At 40.4% G+C, this 17,954-nt stretch overlaps 1 protein-coding gene across 3 annotated transcripts in view; it reads right to left on the bottom strand.

The window, feature by feature from the left end:
- Window positions 1-17,954, bottom strand: part of LOC133660193 (aromatic-L-amino-acid decarboxylase-like) — a 93,016-nt gene that overhangs the window by 29,132 nt on the left and 45,930 nt on the right. The gene's annotated exons all lie outside the window — the stretch shown is intronic.

The raw sequence follows: 17,954 nt of genomic DNA, 5'->3' as shown, positions 1-17,954 counted from the left end.
GATCTCGGGCCAAGAGAAGCCGGCGGTGTTTCTGGGTGTTGTTGATAAATGGCTTTGGCTTTGCATAGTAGAGTTTTAACTTGCACTTACAGATGTAGCGACCAACTGTAGTTACTGAGAGTGGTTTTCTGAAGTGTTCCTGAGCCCATGTGGTGATATCCTTTAGAGATTGATGTCGGTTTTTGATACAGTGCCGTCTGAGGGATCGAAGGTCACGGTCATTTAATGTTGGTTTCCAGCCATGCCGCTTACGTGCAGTGATTTCTCCAGATTCTCTGAACCTTTTGATGATATTATGGACCGTAGATGTTGAAATCCCTAAATTTCTTGCAATTGCACTTTGAGAAACGTTGTTCTTAAACTGTTTGACTATTTGCTCACGCAGTTGTGGACAAAGGGGTATACCTCGCCCCATCCTTTCTTGTGAAAGACTGAGCATTTTTTGGGAAGCTGTTTTTATACCCAATCATGGCACCCACCTGTTCCCAATTTGCCTGCACACCTGTGGGATCTTCCAAATAAGTGTTTGATGAGCATTCCTCAACTTTATCAGTATTTATTGCCACCTTTCCCAACTTCTTTGTCACGTGTTGCTGGCATCAAATTCTAAAGTTAATGATTTGCAAATAAAAAAAATGTTTATCAGTTTGAACATCAAATATGTTGTCTTTGTAGCATATTCAACTGAATATGGGTTGAAAATGATTTGCAAATCATTGTATTCCATTTATATTTACATCTAACAATTTCCCAACTCATATGGAAACGGGGTTTGTATATATATATATATATATATATATATATATATATATATATATATATATATATATATATATATATATATATATATATACATATATATATACATATATATATATATATATATATATATATACATCCTGAAAATATGCAAACAAAACTGTGTTTCGATAATTGATACTTCAAACTTGCATAAATAAATCTTAAGGAATATAACATAACTTGGCTTCTGAGAGCTTCAAAATGTAATGAATAAAATGCTAAAGTTGTTGATAAACAAGCAATTATTTAACTATATATGGTAATTTTTAATGAATTATTATGATCATTCAAAATTAATTATTTTAAATATGTTTATTTTAATGTATAATTATATGGCTGGATGTAATAAGGAGTCAGAAAAAATAAAAATAAAAATACAATTAATGTTGATGTTTTTAGCAAAATATAGTAAAAATGTATTTAGTTGGTTTTTTTTAATTAATAAATATATTTAGGGCCTCAGCCCTGGTTGAATGACGTCACTCGGGCTGCCAGGCGCAAGTGTAGAATGGCAGAGAGAAAATGGAAAAAAGACAGGCTGCATGTGTCCTTTGCCATTTTTAAAGAAAGCTTGTTAGGGATGGCGTGGCGAAGTTGATAGAGTGGCTGTGCCAGCAATCGGAGTGTTGCTGGTTACTGGGGTTCAATTCCCACCTTCTACCTTCCTAGTCACGTCCGTTGTGTCCTTGGGGAAGACACTTCACCCTTTGCCTCTGATGGCTGCTGGTTAGCGCCTTGCATGGCAGCTCCCGCCATCAGTGTGTGAATGTGTGTGTGAATGGGTAAATGTGGAAATACTGTCAAAGCGCTTTGAGTACCTTGAAGGTAGAAAAGCGCTATACAAGTATAACCCATTTATCATTTATTTAGTTATCCTTTAAGATGACTGTAAAGGCAGAGATGAATATATATCTATCTCAGATTATATCTTCTAACTATAACAACCCCAGAGTTCTGTTTAAAACTATTAACACTGTCATTGATGCTCCCAAATCTGTTGGTTTTGATGCTTCTTTTGAATTCTGTGAAAATTGTCTCCATTTTTTCACTGACAAAATTGTGTCAACTAGAGCCAGTTTATCTCAGCCTTCATATGACCCTTCTGTTCCACTGAATTTCTCTTCTGTTTTCCATCATTTTTTTAAATGACACAGTTAGTCATATGAAGCCCTCTGGTTCTCCTGCAGACTCCCTCCCACCTCGCCTGTTTAAGGAGGTACTTGCTACTATTGGATCAAGTGTCCTTAACATTATCAATAGTAGCCTCTCTTCTGGAATAGTTCCAGTAGAGTTTAAACATGCAGTGGTACGACCTCTACTTAAAAAACCAAGCCTCGACCCCTCTCTCCTCTCTAACCTTAGACCTATCTCTAATCTTCCATACATTTCTAAAATATTAGAGAAGGTTGTCTACAGTCAATTGTTGCCCTTCTTAGAGGATAATGGTATCACTGAGTTGTTCCAGTCCGGTTTTAAAGCCCTCCACAGCACAGAGTCAGCGCTTCTAAAAGTTTTTAACGATATCCTCCTGTCAACTGATTCTGGTAAATATGTTGTCCTGGTGCTTTTAGATCTGTCTGCTGCTTTCGACACCGTCGACCACGCCACCTTAATCACTCGTCTTGAGAACTGTGTGGGCATTAAGGGCGCCGCCCTCAACTGGTTCCGGTCGTACTTAACCGACAGGAGTTTTTGTGTAAAAATAGACAGTTTTATGTCTTCCACAGCTCCTTTACCACATGGGGTTCCCCAGGGCTCAATCCTTGCCCCAATCTTATTTGCGCTTTACCTTCTCCCCCTTGGTTCTATTTTTAGGAAGTACGATATTGCATTTCATTTTTATGCCGATGATTGCCAGATTTATTTTCCCTTGGCACAAAATAACACGGTTCAACGTCTTATTGACTGCCTGCACGACATCAAAGCCTGGCTTTCAGCTAACTTCCTGAGCCTAAATGAAGACAAAACAGAAGTTATGTTGTTCGGTCCAAGTCGCTCCCCCTCCCCCAACGTTAACCTCGGCACTCTGACCCCATATCTCAGCGACTGTGTCACAAACCTGGGGGTAAAGTTCGATTCAGATTTTAAATTCGAAAAACAAATCAGCAGCGTCGTACAAAAAAGCTTTTATCAATTACAACAAATAGCGAAAGTGAAACCGCTTCTATCAGGACATGATCTCGAGAAATTAATCCACGCCTTTATCTCGACTCGTTTAGACTACTGCAATGCCCTGCATGTAGGCATTAGCCAGGCCTCCCTCGCCCGCCTGCAGCTCGTGCAGAACTCTGCTGCTCGTCCGCTAACACAAACCCGCAGACGTGAGCACATCACCCCTATATTAGCGTCCCTTCACTGACTCCCTGTGCGTTACAGAATCAATTTTAAACTCCTTTTATTTGTTTTTAAATGTCTAAACAACCTCGCGCCAACATATCTCTCCGACCTCCTTCAGCCTTACTGCCCCACCCGATCGCTAAGATCAGCCGATCAGCTGCTACTGACGGTCCCGGACACAAGGCTGAAGCTTAGAGGTGACAGAGCTTTCGCCGCTGCTGCTCCCAAGCTCTGGAACGACCTACCTCTTAGTGTTAGACAAGCCTCCTCTCTTCCTGTTTTTAAATCTCTCTTAAAAACATACTTTTATTCCATGGCTTTTAACACTGAGTGATATCCATCCTGCAATGGCGCCCCATAATACACCTGCTGTGAACCTGTTTTTATGTTTTTATATTTTATTTATTTATTTTTTATCGTGTTCTGTTTGTGTTGTGTTGTGTTTGCTCGGTTCTCGTATTATTTTTAACCTGACCATTGTACAGCACTTTGGCTACCCCTGTGGTAAATTTTAAATGTGCTTTATAAATAAAGTTGATTTGATTTGATTTTTAGGTAAGATAAACATAATAATACAATTTATCTCTAGTCTGGATGATTTAGTTCTTGTCACCCTGTTGTCCTCCCGTCTCTTCCCCGAGGATGGCTCTATGAGCTGGGCAAACGCCTGGAGATGCCCAACGTCAACAACACGGTCGGCGGCCCGTTGGTGCGCAGCTCGCACATCGCCACCCTTTACTTTACCCTCAGCAGCCTGACCAGCTGCTGAGGGTAAAGCAGCTGGTCAGGCTGCTTTACCAGCCTGACCAGCTGGTAAAGCTCGGCGCCAACACGGACGCCGAGAAGATCTTCTCCATCTGCACCATGCTCATCGGCGGTATGCCGGACGCCTCGTATGGAATAACGTGATTGGGCAGCCACGCTGTTTATATCGTGGGAAAGCGGACGTTAAAACCGGCTGTCCTCACTCAGGTCCGCATGGAGCTGGAGGGGGCGTGGCCTCCAGCTCCGGCTGAAAATCGGGAGATTTTCGGGAGAATATTTGTCCCGGGAGGTTTTCGGGAGAGGCGCAGAATTTCGGGAGTCTCCCGGAAAATTCAGGAGGGTTGGCAAGTATGGTTGGTCCTGGAACAACTCCGCCCTACAGTCAAGCCCCACCTGGACCCACTCCAATTCGCCTACCAGCCCCGACTGGGAGTGGAGGACATAGTCATCTACCTGCTGAACCGAGCCCACACCCACCTAGACAAGCCTGCGAGCAGTGTGAGGGTCATGTTTTTTGACTTCTCCAGTTCTTTCAATACCATACGGCCTGGACTACTGAGTGTGAAGTTGGAGACGATGCAGGTGGAGGCCCCCTTGGTGTCCTGGGTTGTTGATTACCTGACTGACAGACCACAGTACATGCGACTGCAGCAGAGCCGGCCCAAGGCATAAGCGTACTAAGCGCTTGCTTAGGGCCCCGCGGCCACCAGGGGGCCCCCAAAAGCAATTAACAAAAAAATATTATTTTTTATTTTTTGCATGTACGAGTCTGACTGATGATTTCTAAATGATCAAAGATATATTATTGTACAAAAACACAATTTTAGGTCAACAGAGTGCTGCTGCTGATCTAGGCGTAGTGATTCTTCCTGCCTCTCTTTAAATGTAAAGCTGCCTCTGCTGCACCTGTGACGTTTGCCGCCTGCCGTGCAATGCCAGTGCGCACTGGGCATCAAAAGCGCAGATAGAGGCAAAACAATGTCACAAAAAAGGACATATCCTTCAGGTGCAGAAAAAAGGAAGAAGAAGAAAGTGGAAGAGGAGAAAAAATGCCATGATAAAGGTATGTTTGCATGACTTGGTAATAAAAAGTTTATCAAAGAGATTTGTAGCTGTAATTAGCTTTAGCTAGGTGACGTTAGCTAGCTAGCGCGGTGCTAGCAATATGTTTTTAGCATCAGGTTACTAGTGAGATATGTTGTTTGCACAAATTGTTTGCAGCAGAGCACGGTAATTTATGTGAGTAAAATAAACATTATTTTTTACATCAACTCATAAGTTATGTGAAACTTCCCCAGGAGCATTGTTAAAATACTTTGGAGGCACAGAATCAGCCCAGAGCCAGTCCACATCCTCAGGCTCAACTGTGAGTGATGAATCAGGTGAGGAAAAGACTGTCACCATACAGTATACATTTAATTTCTTATTATAAACATTACACCTGAAGGGAAATTAATATAGTCAAAGTATCTAATTAATATGTGTGCCTATATGTATGTATGTATGTATTTCATATTAGGTCCATCTCCATCCTCTACAGTGCTCTCTCACACACCTCCATCCTCTGTGCCCACTGTCCCCTCCATGTCTGAAACAACAGCTGATTTATCTAGTGAATTAACTGCAAAACACCCTTTATAATTGCTCATTGTACTGCAGAACATTCTGAGATTAATAATTATGTCCAACAGTGCAATTGAATGACCTTATAGGTCCTTCTTTTTTAGTCATTGTCTTTCTTTGGTCACTTCCTCAGCAACTTCCACCACAACGTCCCCTTCACACCATGGACCATCATCAGCTCCGCCAGTTGACCCAGCTGAGTGGCCTTCTTTCCTCTCAAAATGAAATCTGTGAGTTGTACCCAAATCTTTGGGTAGCTCTGCGGATAGCCTGCACTCTTCCTGTGACTGTTGCATCTGCAGAGCGGAGCTTTTCCAAGCTCAAATTAATAAAAAAACTACTTGAGATCTTCCATGGCTCAAGAAAGACTGAGTGGACTGACAGTGATTAGTATTAATAACAAAGTCGGCCATCAGATTTCTTACAGTGATGTCATAAATGACTTTGCCTCCAGAAAAGCCAGGAAGCACAGGTTTTAAGGAGTGGGTGGAGTGGTGTGGGTGGTGAAGAACAGAGAAACAAAACTGTGATGTGATGGTCAAATGTGTGAATTAAGGACCTTGATTTAAGGTAGTTTATTTTGATTTTTTCCCCAAAAAATTTTTGCACATCGTTATGTACATTTACATAGTTTTAATATATAGTAACTTTATATTTGTTTATAAACCGTTATGTTACCTTGTTTCTGGTAACTCTGTTCATTAATATTATTGAAGTATTTGCTTGATATTTAATTTAATTATGTTGTTTTTTGTACAATTGAATTTGTTCCTTTTTATATATATTTAAGTGATTTTATTGTTGCACTTTATTGTTTTTCTTGCACTACGAATTATTTTTGCACATTGCTGTTTCAGGTTTTTGTTACTAAAAAAAATAAAGTGAATCAGAATCAGCTTTATTGTCCAGTTATGTTTAACACACATGGAATTTAACTTCACTAGACTGCGCTCTCTTTGTACAAAGTAAACATTAAATATGAACAATTAACTAAAAATATAAACTAGTAATTAAAGACTAATATGTACAAGACTGATGAGACAAGATGACACTTTTACTGTAAATACAAAGCTTTATCACTTGGACTGTTCAACCCCAGGCCACTCTTGTAGCTGAATGTTTTCTACATTTTAAGATTAGGAACCATATGTGGCACTCTGGACATCATTTGTTCATTCATTGGTATTATTTATGTTCATAACTGGGCCACCCCCATATCTTTATAAATGACATGTCATTTGTAAAGACATGCCAGGCTGACAATAGGATAATGTAAACAACACTGCCAGAGCCGCAATGAGTTTATAGTAGGTGTGTGAATGATCAAAAATCAATATTATTGGCAGAAATAGAGGGCCCCAAAATCAAATTTTGCTTTGGGCCCCATGGAGGGTTGGGCCGGCACTGGACTGCAGGACTGTGTGTCTGACAGGCTGGTCAGCAACACCGGGGCCACGCAGGGCACAGTCCTCTCCCGCTTCCTCTTCACCATCTACATCACCGATTTCCACTTTCACTCAGATTCCTACCACCTTCAGAAGTTTTCTGATGACTCTGCGATAGTGGGGTGTATTGAGGGTGGTGATGATGAGGAATACAGGACACTGGTGGAGGACTTTGTCACATGGTGTGGAAAGAACCACCTCCAGCTCAATGTGACGAAGACCAAAGAGCTGGTTGTGGACCTGGGAAGGAGGAGGAATACTCCGGCGACCCCTGTTTCCATCAGGGGGACGATGTGGACATGGTTGAGGATTATAAATACCTCGGTGTACACATCGACAACAAGCTGAATGGGTCAAAACACACTGAGGCACTCTACAAGAAGGGACAGAGCCACCTCTACTTCCTCAGGAGGCTAGGTTTCTTCAACGTCTGTACAAAGATGTTGAAGATGTTCTATGAGTCGGTGGTGGCGGGCGCCTTCTTGTACGCCATGGCCTGCTGGGGCAGCAGACTGAGAGCAAGGGACGCAAACACACTGGACAAGTTGGTAGAGAAGGCCAGTAACGTGGTGGGAGTGGAGCTACACTCTCTGGCGGTGGTGTCAGAGAGGAGAAGTCTAGCAAAACTCCTAGCCATTATGGACAACACCTCCCACCCACTACACTCGGACCTGGCGGAGAGAATGAGCACGTTCAGTGGAAGGCTCAGACTCCCTAAATGCAACACGGAACGACACAGAAGGTCCTTCATACAGACAGCCATCAGACTGTATAATGCATATGTTCCTTGACTGCACTTAAATGTAGAATACATGTAGAATATCTTTATATTATTCATATATTATATATTATATATAATATTTTATATATATTATATTATTTATTATTATTTATTATTATTATTGTCTATTGTGAGCGAACTGTGGTGTTGAATTCCCCCCAGGGCTCAATAAAGTACTTTCTATTCTATTCTATTCTATTCTATTCTATAGTTACACTACAGAATTATGAGGGGGGGGAATGCTGTTATTTATTGTTCAACACAGATGTTATAGCGTCATCAAAGTTCATCTGTAATCTGTGACACTTAGCACCAACATTTTTGAACAAGGATGATGTGATACAAGAAAGCTGAAATATAAAAAATGTATTTGTGGCAGCATAGGAGAAAGTTATGTACAACTTCACTTTTACAGTATGTTTCATTGCCCATAACTTTGATGTGTTCAAGGATCCATCCATCCATCCATTTTCTACCGCTTATTCCCTTTGGGGTCGCGGGGGGCGCTGGAGCCTATCTCAGCTACAATTGGGCGGAAGGCGGGGTACACCCTGGACAAATCTCTACCTCATCACAGGGCCAACACAGATAGACAGACAAGTAAGTGTTCAAGGATCCTCTATTTAAATTAGAACTAAGATGTCACTAGTTTTTTCTTAGTCCGTCCTCTGCGCTGGATGGACGCTTTTCTGCTTGCTCTCGCTTGCTCTCGCTTCTGCTTGCTTTTTTTGCTACTATCTGCTGCTATTTTCTTACACAAAGAGCAACAGCTCTTGGATACTTACCAAACCAGTGGGACTATATTTTCTTTTAGATAACAGAGGCATTTTTCAATATTTTTACGACGTCCTCAACACTACGCGAGGAGGCCTACCATTCAAGATAAGCCTGAGCCCGAGCCTGTGCTACAGTGCTAAAGGTAATCAGCATAAGATGCCTCCTTTCTCTACGGAAGATTACCACAAACTGCTAAAGAAGATTTTACTGTTGGAAATAAAAATGAATCGGTTGGAAGTGAATTTAGAAGTGAATGGACAATGTGGCTACAACACCACTCTAGCACTCCTGTCGACTGAAAACACTGGACAGCACCATGCTACAACCCAGCTAACTAGCAACAATGAAGCTACGAAGAAACGGGAGGTCCCTGTAGAGGGTAATAAATCTACCAGTGAAAATCCTCCCTGGAACACACTTGGTGCAAAGCCAAAGAGAAGACCACCTCCCTGCGACAAGGGAGAATGGATATCTGGCAGGACCCAGCGCCCCGATATCTCTGATCTGACCGGCTGGCCTGCGCTACCATCTTCAGCCAGGCATACTGCGTCATCAACTCCACTGCCACGTAGGACACAGCAGCGGACAGCTGAGAAGAGGAGAACTACCAATAAACCTCCCCAGCAAGCAAGTGTCCAACTAAAGAACAGGTTTGCCCCACTGTTGATGGACAATGGATCCCCCTCTGATTGCCTGAATAACCCACCATCACCACGCAGAAGGGTAAGACCTGCTAACTTTACACCACAGAGAAAGCTAACGAGAGCTCCTGAAAATCTGATTGTGGGGGACTTTTCTGTAAAAGATATGAAAAGCAATAATAACACCAAAGTACTCTGCTTTCCGAAGGATATGGTATCTGACATGGAAAAAAGAATCCTGGAAATTGTCGCTGCACACCCAAATGTGAAAAATATCATCCTGCACATTGGTTTTAATGACATTGTAAAACAACAATCAAGAGAGCTGAAAGAGCACTTCAATAAACTCTTTGAAACAGTCAGCGCTGTGAATGCTGACGTTTTTATCAGTGGTCCTCTACCCCCAATCAGGAGAGGAGCTGAGAGATTCAGTAGACTTTACTCGCTGAATGAGTGGCTATCAAGTGCACTTCTTGCTCGTTCAATGCATTTTATTGACAATTTTAGCTTTTTCTGGGACCGCAGGCATCTTTTTAAGGCAGACGGACTTTGCCTGAATAAGATGGGAGTAAAGCTATTCATGAACAACATGTTTCACTTCCTGCATCTTGCATCTATCATCACTGCCAAGGACAAGAGACAAGAGGAGCCACCGAGGAAGGAAGACACAACACAGCCTATCAGGAACGTCGAAGGAGGACCGCCACTGCAAAAGGAGAACGTCGACCATGAGATACACCAGAGCAAAGAGGAGAGGTGTCTATCCTCCTCTACCGCCCCTCCCTCCATTCTGAATGCATGTGAAGATCCCTCCCCCACATCCCCCAAGCCATCCACGTCTCCATCTTTCTCCCTCCCTCAAGTAGACCTTTCTCCCCCCTTCTCCCCCTTGGAGTTCCGGGAGCTACCCCCACTCACGCCCCACCCTACTCAGATTTTTACCCCCCTAGATCATCGCTCACCTCCACCACCCCCTCCACGAAGGCGTGCTCCACAACCCCCCAGCCATACTTCACCTTTCTCACGCCAACCCCTTACACGCCCTCAACGTCCACCTTCAGTAGTTCGTCCCAGCTCTGACGCTGCTCACTCCCCCTCCCCCTTACGGCAAACCCCGCCTCGCCCTGACAGCAGTCCTGAATATTTCTGATACAGAAAAGGGTTCAGCAGTAGACCACATTATCAGCTGGGCCCAAGGTTGCCTACATCAAATCATGGCACCTTCTACATCCCTGTTGTGACTACCAAGAGAGTAAACATTGGGAAACTTAGCCACCCTGCTAACCTAAACAATCTCATTCCTATTATCTCCAAATCAAAGCCAACATCGAAGCCTGTCAATAACACCATCAGGATGGGTCTGCTCAATGTCAGGTCTCTGAATAGCAAATCATTTTTAGTCAATGATTTTATTAGCACTTCTAAACTTGACTTTATGTTTTTAACTGAAACATGGCTGGAACAAAATAACAGTGCAAGCATTCTGATCGAGACAGCACCCCCCAACTATAACTTCATTGATATATGTAGATCGGGGAAAAGAGGTGGAGGGGTTGCTGCTATATTTAAAAACATGTTTCAGGGGAAACAGATGTCACTCGGTGAGTTTACATCATTTGAATACCTGTGTGCTGTGTTGAAATGCTCTCCCAAAATTCTCTTGTTAATTATCTACAGGCCACCTAAATATTCTGCAAATTTTTTTGATGATTTTACTGAACTATTGTCTAGCATCTCCACTGACTTTGACTGCCTGGTTATAACTGGTGATTTTAATTTTCATATTGACGATTTAAATGACAAGGGCGCAAAAGAACTTTTTACTATTTTAGACACATTTGAACTGTCTCAACATGTGAAAGAGGCTACACATTATAAGGGACACACCCTGGACCTGATTATCACAAAAGGTCTCAATGTTTCTGATGTTCTTGTGATTGATCCTTCATTGTCTGATCATTTCTGTGTTTTCTTTAATATTTCTGTAATCCCGGACACACAAACAGAATCAAAGAATGTCAAAAAGCGGTACATAAATGAACATGCTAATGTCCTCTTTAAAAACGCCATCTCCTCACTACCACCTCTAAACCCATGTCATGCTGATGATCTTGTAAGCAACTTTAATTCCAAAATTGTGAATATCATAGATATCATTGCACCTGTTACAGTTAAAACGATTTCTGGCAAGCAAAAGGCACCCTGGAGAAAATCTGCTGCTGTAACAGCCCAGAGAAGAGAGTGCAGGAAGGCTGAACGAATCTGGCGGAATACAAAACTTCATATTCACCATGACATCTATAAAGAGAGCCTCCAGGCCTACAATTTAGTCTTAAAAAGTGCTAGAGAAACATTCTTCTCCAATATCATAAACAGCAACACAAATAAGGCCAAAACCCTATTCACAATCGTTGACAGACTGACTAAACCCCCAACACAAATACCAGCCGAACTCCATTCCACGCAGAAATGCAATGACTTTGCATTCTTTTATACTGATAAAATTGAAGGCATCAGACGCACCATCAATATCTCAAGTAAAAAAGTTGGATCACCACCCCATTTAGGCAAAAGTAACACAGCAATGATGGCAAGCTTTAATGCCATAGACTCTAAAACTCTAGTGGAAACGGTGACAGCTCTAAAGTCATCCACCTGCTGCCTTGATGTTTTACCTACCAACTTCTTTAAGAATGTTTTTGACTGCCTATCAACAGACATCTTGCAAATAGTTAATAATTCTATTAAATCGGGCAATTTCCCGAAGGCTTTCAAAACTGCAGTCATTAAACCTCTTCTAAAAAAGCAGAGCCTAGATGCCTCTGTTATCAACAACTACAGACCAATTTCAAATCTACCATTCATAAGTAAAATAATTGAGAAAGTTGTCCTCCAACAACTAAATCACTTCTTGGCTTCTACTGGCTGCCACAACAACTTCCAGTCAGGATTTCGACCTCTTCATAGCACAGAGACGGCCCTTCTTAAAGTTATAAATGACATCCGTCTAAACACAGACTCTGGCAAAACTTCAGTATTAATGCTTTTGGACCTCAGTGCTGCATTTGACACTGTCGACCACTCAATACTTTTGGACAGGTTGGAAAACTGGGTGGGGATCTCAGGCACAGTTTTAAGCTGGTTCAAGTCATATCTACAAGATAGGAACTATTTTGTTTCCATTGGTGACTTTGTATCAGAACCAACCAACGTAACGTGTGGAGTCCCCCAAGGTTCAATCTTGGGGCCGACTTTATTTAACATCTATATGCTCCCACTAGGACAAATCATGCAAAATAATAACATTGACCATCATTGCTATGCCGATGACACCCAAATCTATGTAGCGCTATCACCAAATGACTATCGCCCCATAGATCTTCTGTGCCAGTGCATTGAGCAAGTCAAACACTGGATGTGCCAAAATTTCCTACAACTAAATGAAGATAAAACTGAGATAATTGTTTTTGGTGCTAAAAAAGAAAGGTTTAAAGTCATCCAACACCTTCAATCACTGTCCCTGAAAACCTCAAATAAAGCCAGAAATCTTGGGGTTATTTTAGATTCTGATTTACATTTCGACAGTCACATCAAATCAGTAACAAAATCGGCCTACTATCACCTCAAAAATGTAAAAAGACTTAGAGGGCTCATGTCAGCTCAAGACTTAGAAAAACTTGTACATGCCTTTATTACCAGTAGGCTAGACTATTGTAATGGTCTCCTTGCAGGTCTTCCCAAAAAAACTGTCAGGCAGCTACAGCTTGTTCAGAACGCTGCTGCTAGAGTTCTAACAAAGACCAAAAAATGTGAGCACATTACACCAATTCTTAAATCCTTACATTGGCTCCCTGTACATCAGAGAATAGATTTCAAAATCCTCCTGCTCACATATAAATCACTACATGGTCTAGGGCCCAAGTATATCACTGATATGCTCCCACTATATACGCCCTCTAGATCACTAAGATCTTCTGAGACCAATCTGTTAGCGGTTCCAAGAGTAAACTCAAATCAAGGGAGATCATCATTCAGTCACTATGCAACACATAGCTGGAATAAACTTCCTGAAGATGTCAGACTCTCCCCAACTCTCACTACTTTTAAAACTAGACTGAAGACTTTTATGTTCACCTTAGCTTTCAGCTAAATCTTTTAATCTTTTAACTTTTAACGTCTGCACTGTTTTTATTTTTATTGTCTGCATTTTAATTTTGCTTTTATTTTCTTTCATTTCACTTTGTTGTCTGTGAAGCACTTTGAGTCTGCCTTGTGTATGAAAAGCGCTATACAAATAAAGTTGCCTTGCCTTGCCTTGCCTAAAGACAGGGGAGACTTAACCTGCAGGAGATGCACTAGTTATAATACTATAATAATATTTTATTATTATGATTCTTAATATCCACTGATGATAATCCTATATTAGCTAATCTCTACTTCACACTCTGAAGTATAGCAACATTTGAAAGTTGTATTATCATATTTAAGTGAATAATAACAGGTTATCTGATTATTAACATGAATACTTCTGGCCACTTAATTAAATATGTTGGGACTTCTTTGTGGTAAAAACAAAAAATTGTATTTCTCAACAAAACCTAATTATTTAGGGGGTTTGTCTTGATCAGTGGTTCTTAAGCTGGGTTCGATTGAACCCTAGGGGTTCGGTGAGTCGGCCTCAGGGGTTCGGCGGAGTTTAAAACACACCCGACTCATCGTGTAAATACAAACTTCTCCCTTACGGATACGGCAACAGCTGACTGGTTTGCAGGTGTGTAATTTGTTGTGAGTTTATGCACTGTGTTGCTTTTGTTGTTTGAACAAGGTGATGTTCATGCACGGTTCATTTTGTGCACCAGTAAAAAAAAACATGGTAACACTTTAGTATGGGGAACATATTCACCATTAATTAGTTGCTTATTAACATGCAAATTAGTAACATATTGCCTCTTAACTAGTCATTATTAAGTACTTATTAATGCCTTATTCGGCATGGCCTTATTATAACCCTAACCCTCTAACCCTGACCATAACCCTGACCAAATAAATCTAAATTAAGTCTTAAATTACTTAGAATATGCTCCCCTAGTGTCCAAATAACTCTAAATTAAGTCTTTGTTACTTAAAATATGTTCCCCATACTAAAGTGTTACCAAAAACATATAACTTTGTCTTGAATCTAAAAAAAAAAACATTGTATTTTTCACTAAAGAAGGGTTTGGTGAATGCGCATATGAAACTGGTGGGGTTCGGTACCTCCAACAAGGTTAAGAACCATTGGTCTAGATACAGTATGTTCTAGATATGTTAAGCCCATCTTTAAAAAAGCAAAAATCTAATTAATGTTTTTACATGTGTTTTAAAAAGCTGGTTTCAACTATATCTATAAAATAATTAGTTTTTAGTGTGTATGGGGGTGGCAACATTGGGTTTAGGGTGGGATGGGGGCCCTGTTGGCCCAGAATTTGGTGCCACGCCCCTAACGTACTGAATGTACCTTTCCAGTCCCTCATATTATAAATGTGTAAGGAGTTCCCGTACATAGAGTAAGTATATTCATTATACCCCTTGTACAGTCCTTATCATGCAGTATCATGCTTCAAACCCTGCTTCGAAAAGTTGTGCACTGCAAAACATGCTCATTGTAGTCATTAATCCTGTCTTCCTCAATTTGATAAGAAAACACATGTTTTATTTATTTTTGTTTTGTAGGTTAAAGTGTTTTATATATTGTGCTCCTTAGTTAATGTTACTGATCAATTTGAATGTATTGTTAATTTTGTTTATATAATTGTATTTTATTAGGATCAAATGGTTCAAGTTGGTGAATTTTTTTCTGTTACACATTATGGCACTGCACACTAATAAGATTGTTTTGGCTTCAAGTGACACAGACCTGTTTTTTTGCCAGTTCAAATCTGATATTTTGGTATCAGATTCAGGCCACATACCGAGGTAGTCTTTTCAAATGTGACTTCAATCTAAATGCAATGCAACCTGAATACAACCTGAATGTGATTTATTTCGTCAGCTTTGGGTGCGCAAATAATAGGCTATATGTAGTATATGTATGTATGTATTTTGATTCCGAAGAAATAGCGATTGTGGAAAGACCGGAATTGACGCTGTGGCGCATTTGCTTACATGTGAGTTGAAAAATAAAGCTCCCGTAAAACCACACTGATGTCCGTGTCTCCTCTACTTAACAGCCATAAAAAGATTACAACCCTCCCAAATATATTACACTATATTCATCCATTCATACATTATTACAGTGTTCTGTTACTTTCATTTACTTTCACATAAAAACACAGGTTTTTAAGGTGTTACGACCTTTATTGTATTTTGTAGTAGCGACTTCCTCCCGGTCAACTTCCTTTGCTTTCACTTTATCGAAATGTGCATGCAAGTGACGTTGCGGTCAAGTTGGGGCCACATTGGGGCCTGTGCGCGTTTACATTGGAGTCTGATAAAAAAAAAAATCACATTTTACTTGCAGTGGAAACAGTCAGCTGGAAAACATCTGATCTAAAAAAAATCCAATTTGGCCCGCTTTGACCTGCAGTCTAAACATGGTCTAAAAACAATGTTAAAAAAGTTATCATTTGTTGTAAGTTGGTCTATATTTCTTTGTTTGTTTGTTTGTTTTATTTAATGTTAATAAGGATACAATGTTATGTGGAGGTGTACTTATAACAATTTTATAGACAAATGATACTATTTATAGACAAATGATACTATTTATAGTCACAGCAGAGGGTAGACGGGCGAAATGCTTCCATGGAGGGGCGTAACATAAAATAATTGAGAAGGACTGCCCTAATACAAGGATACCATATTAGTAATATGCAGTCAGGGGAGACAGGTGAGGCAGAACCTAAGTAATAATAAATATCAATAATTAAAATAGGAAAAGTTGACGTGCTACAATTGCATGACATGTATGTAAATATCTCATACATTTCTTGATAACGTCAAATGTCCTCTGTGTTAATAAAGGGGTTATAATAATCGGGTGGCAATTTGTCATCAAAGCTCTCATTAACTCTGCAGTAGAGAGAAAAGGCCAATTGTTGCCATAGTGAAGTAAAAAAAAAAAGCTGCTGGACAGAAACAACAACACAATGAACCAAATGAGCATGCACACACACACACACACACACACACACACACGCACACGCGCACACACACTCACACAGGTGGTCATAATAGAGGGGCAGATGAAATGATCTATCATCAGAGTGCACTCTCATGCTCCACTTCTCACCATGGACCCTCTCACACACACACACACACACACACTGATGCATTAAAGTGACGCCACAGTAACCAAACCCAGCACAGACGCTGACATCTCAGCTTGACAACGTCTGACACATTGGAAGGTAATTTCCTGCCAATTTTCAGCTGGTGTGTAGGAAAACAAAAGGACAAATCAATGGAGGACAAATTGATGTCAAACACGGTGAGCTGCCCACATTTTTATTACAGAACCTAGGATTGTATTGCTGTCGAGCAGGGCCTCTGAACCTTCTTGACTCCAGTGTCCAACTTTTCCACTACTGCAGGGGTCGAGTCCAACTCAGATATTACCACTGAATTAGTAATCTTACTCTTGATTTTAATCGTATTCAATAATTGCATCTAACCAACTTTACAACCTTGTTAAATGATATGAAACCATGTGTTGATCACAAAGATTATTATTTATTTACACACAAACTATAGGCTTAGGTCAGGCTGATGAGAAAAATAAGTAATAACCAAATATACTGCATGAGAAGGTAATCATAAATAACTGATGAAAATAAATGTACCAACAATTATGAAAAAAAACAACCCTAAATGAAAAATGAATATGTTTCTTAACTAAACTGTCAATGAAATTAAAGTGCAAATGAAAATACAGCTTAATCACTTCAGTCATATTTTGCGCTTAAGAAATGTCTGGTTGGCACTCAGCATCAAGGGTTGGAATTGGGGGGTAAATCACCAAAATGATTCCCGAGCGCGACCGCTGCTGCTCACTGCTCCCCTCACCCCCCAGGATGTGAACATGGGGCTGGGTGAAATGCAGAGGATAATTTCACCACACCTAGTGTGTGTGTGACTATCGTTGGGACTTTAACTTTAACTTTAACAGGGTTATTGAAAACTTTTTGGCTTGGGGGCCGTATTGGGCTAAAAGATTTTGTCGCAAGCCGAAAGCTGACTGCATGTAAAGTAACAATATTATATATACAAAAGTATATAACCTTTACATACAGTATATATGTGTGTATATACTGTATATATACATATACAGTATATCTATATATAGATATATTTACAAAACCCAAAACCAGTGAAGTTTGTTCGTTGTGTAAATGGTAAATAAAAACAGAATACAATGATTTGCAAATCCTTTTCAACCTATATTCAATTGAATAAACTGCAAAGACAAGATACTTAACGTTCGAACTGGTAAACTTCGTTATCTTTGCAAATACTAGCTCATTTAGAATTTGATGCCTGCAACATGTTTCAAAAAAGCTGGCACAAGTGGCAAAAAAGACTGAGAAAGTCGAGAAATGCTCATCAAACACGTATTTCTAACATCTCACGGGTGAACAAGCTAATTGGGAAGAGGTGGGTGCCATGATTGGGTATAAAAGTAGTTTCCATGAAATGCTCAGTCAGTCCCAAATATGGATGTAGCCCCATCCTTGTTTGTGTCACTACTTTGTCAACAAATGTGTGAGCAAATTGTCGAACAGTTTAAGAACAACATTTCTCAACGAGCTA

The sequence above is a fragment of the Entelurus aequoreus genome, linkage group LG11, assembly GCF_033978785.1.
Source record: "Entelurus aequoreus isolate RoL-2023_Sb linkage group LG11, RoL_Eaeq_v1.1, whole genome shotgun sequence".
NCBI classification, from domain to species: Eukaryota; Metazoa; Chordata; class Actinopteri; order Syngnathiformes; family Syngnathidae; genus Entelurus; species Entelurus aequoreus.
This window is presented reverse-complemented; position numbering and strand designations above follow the sequence as displayed.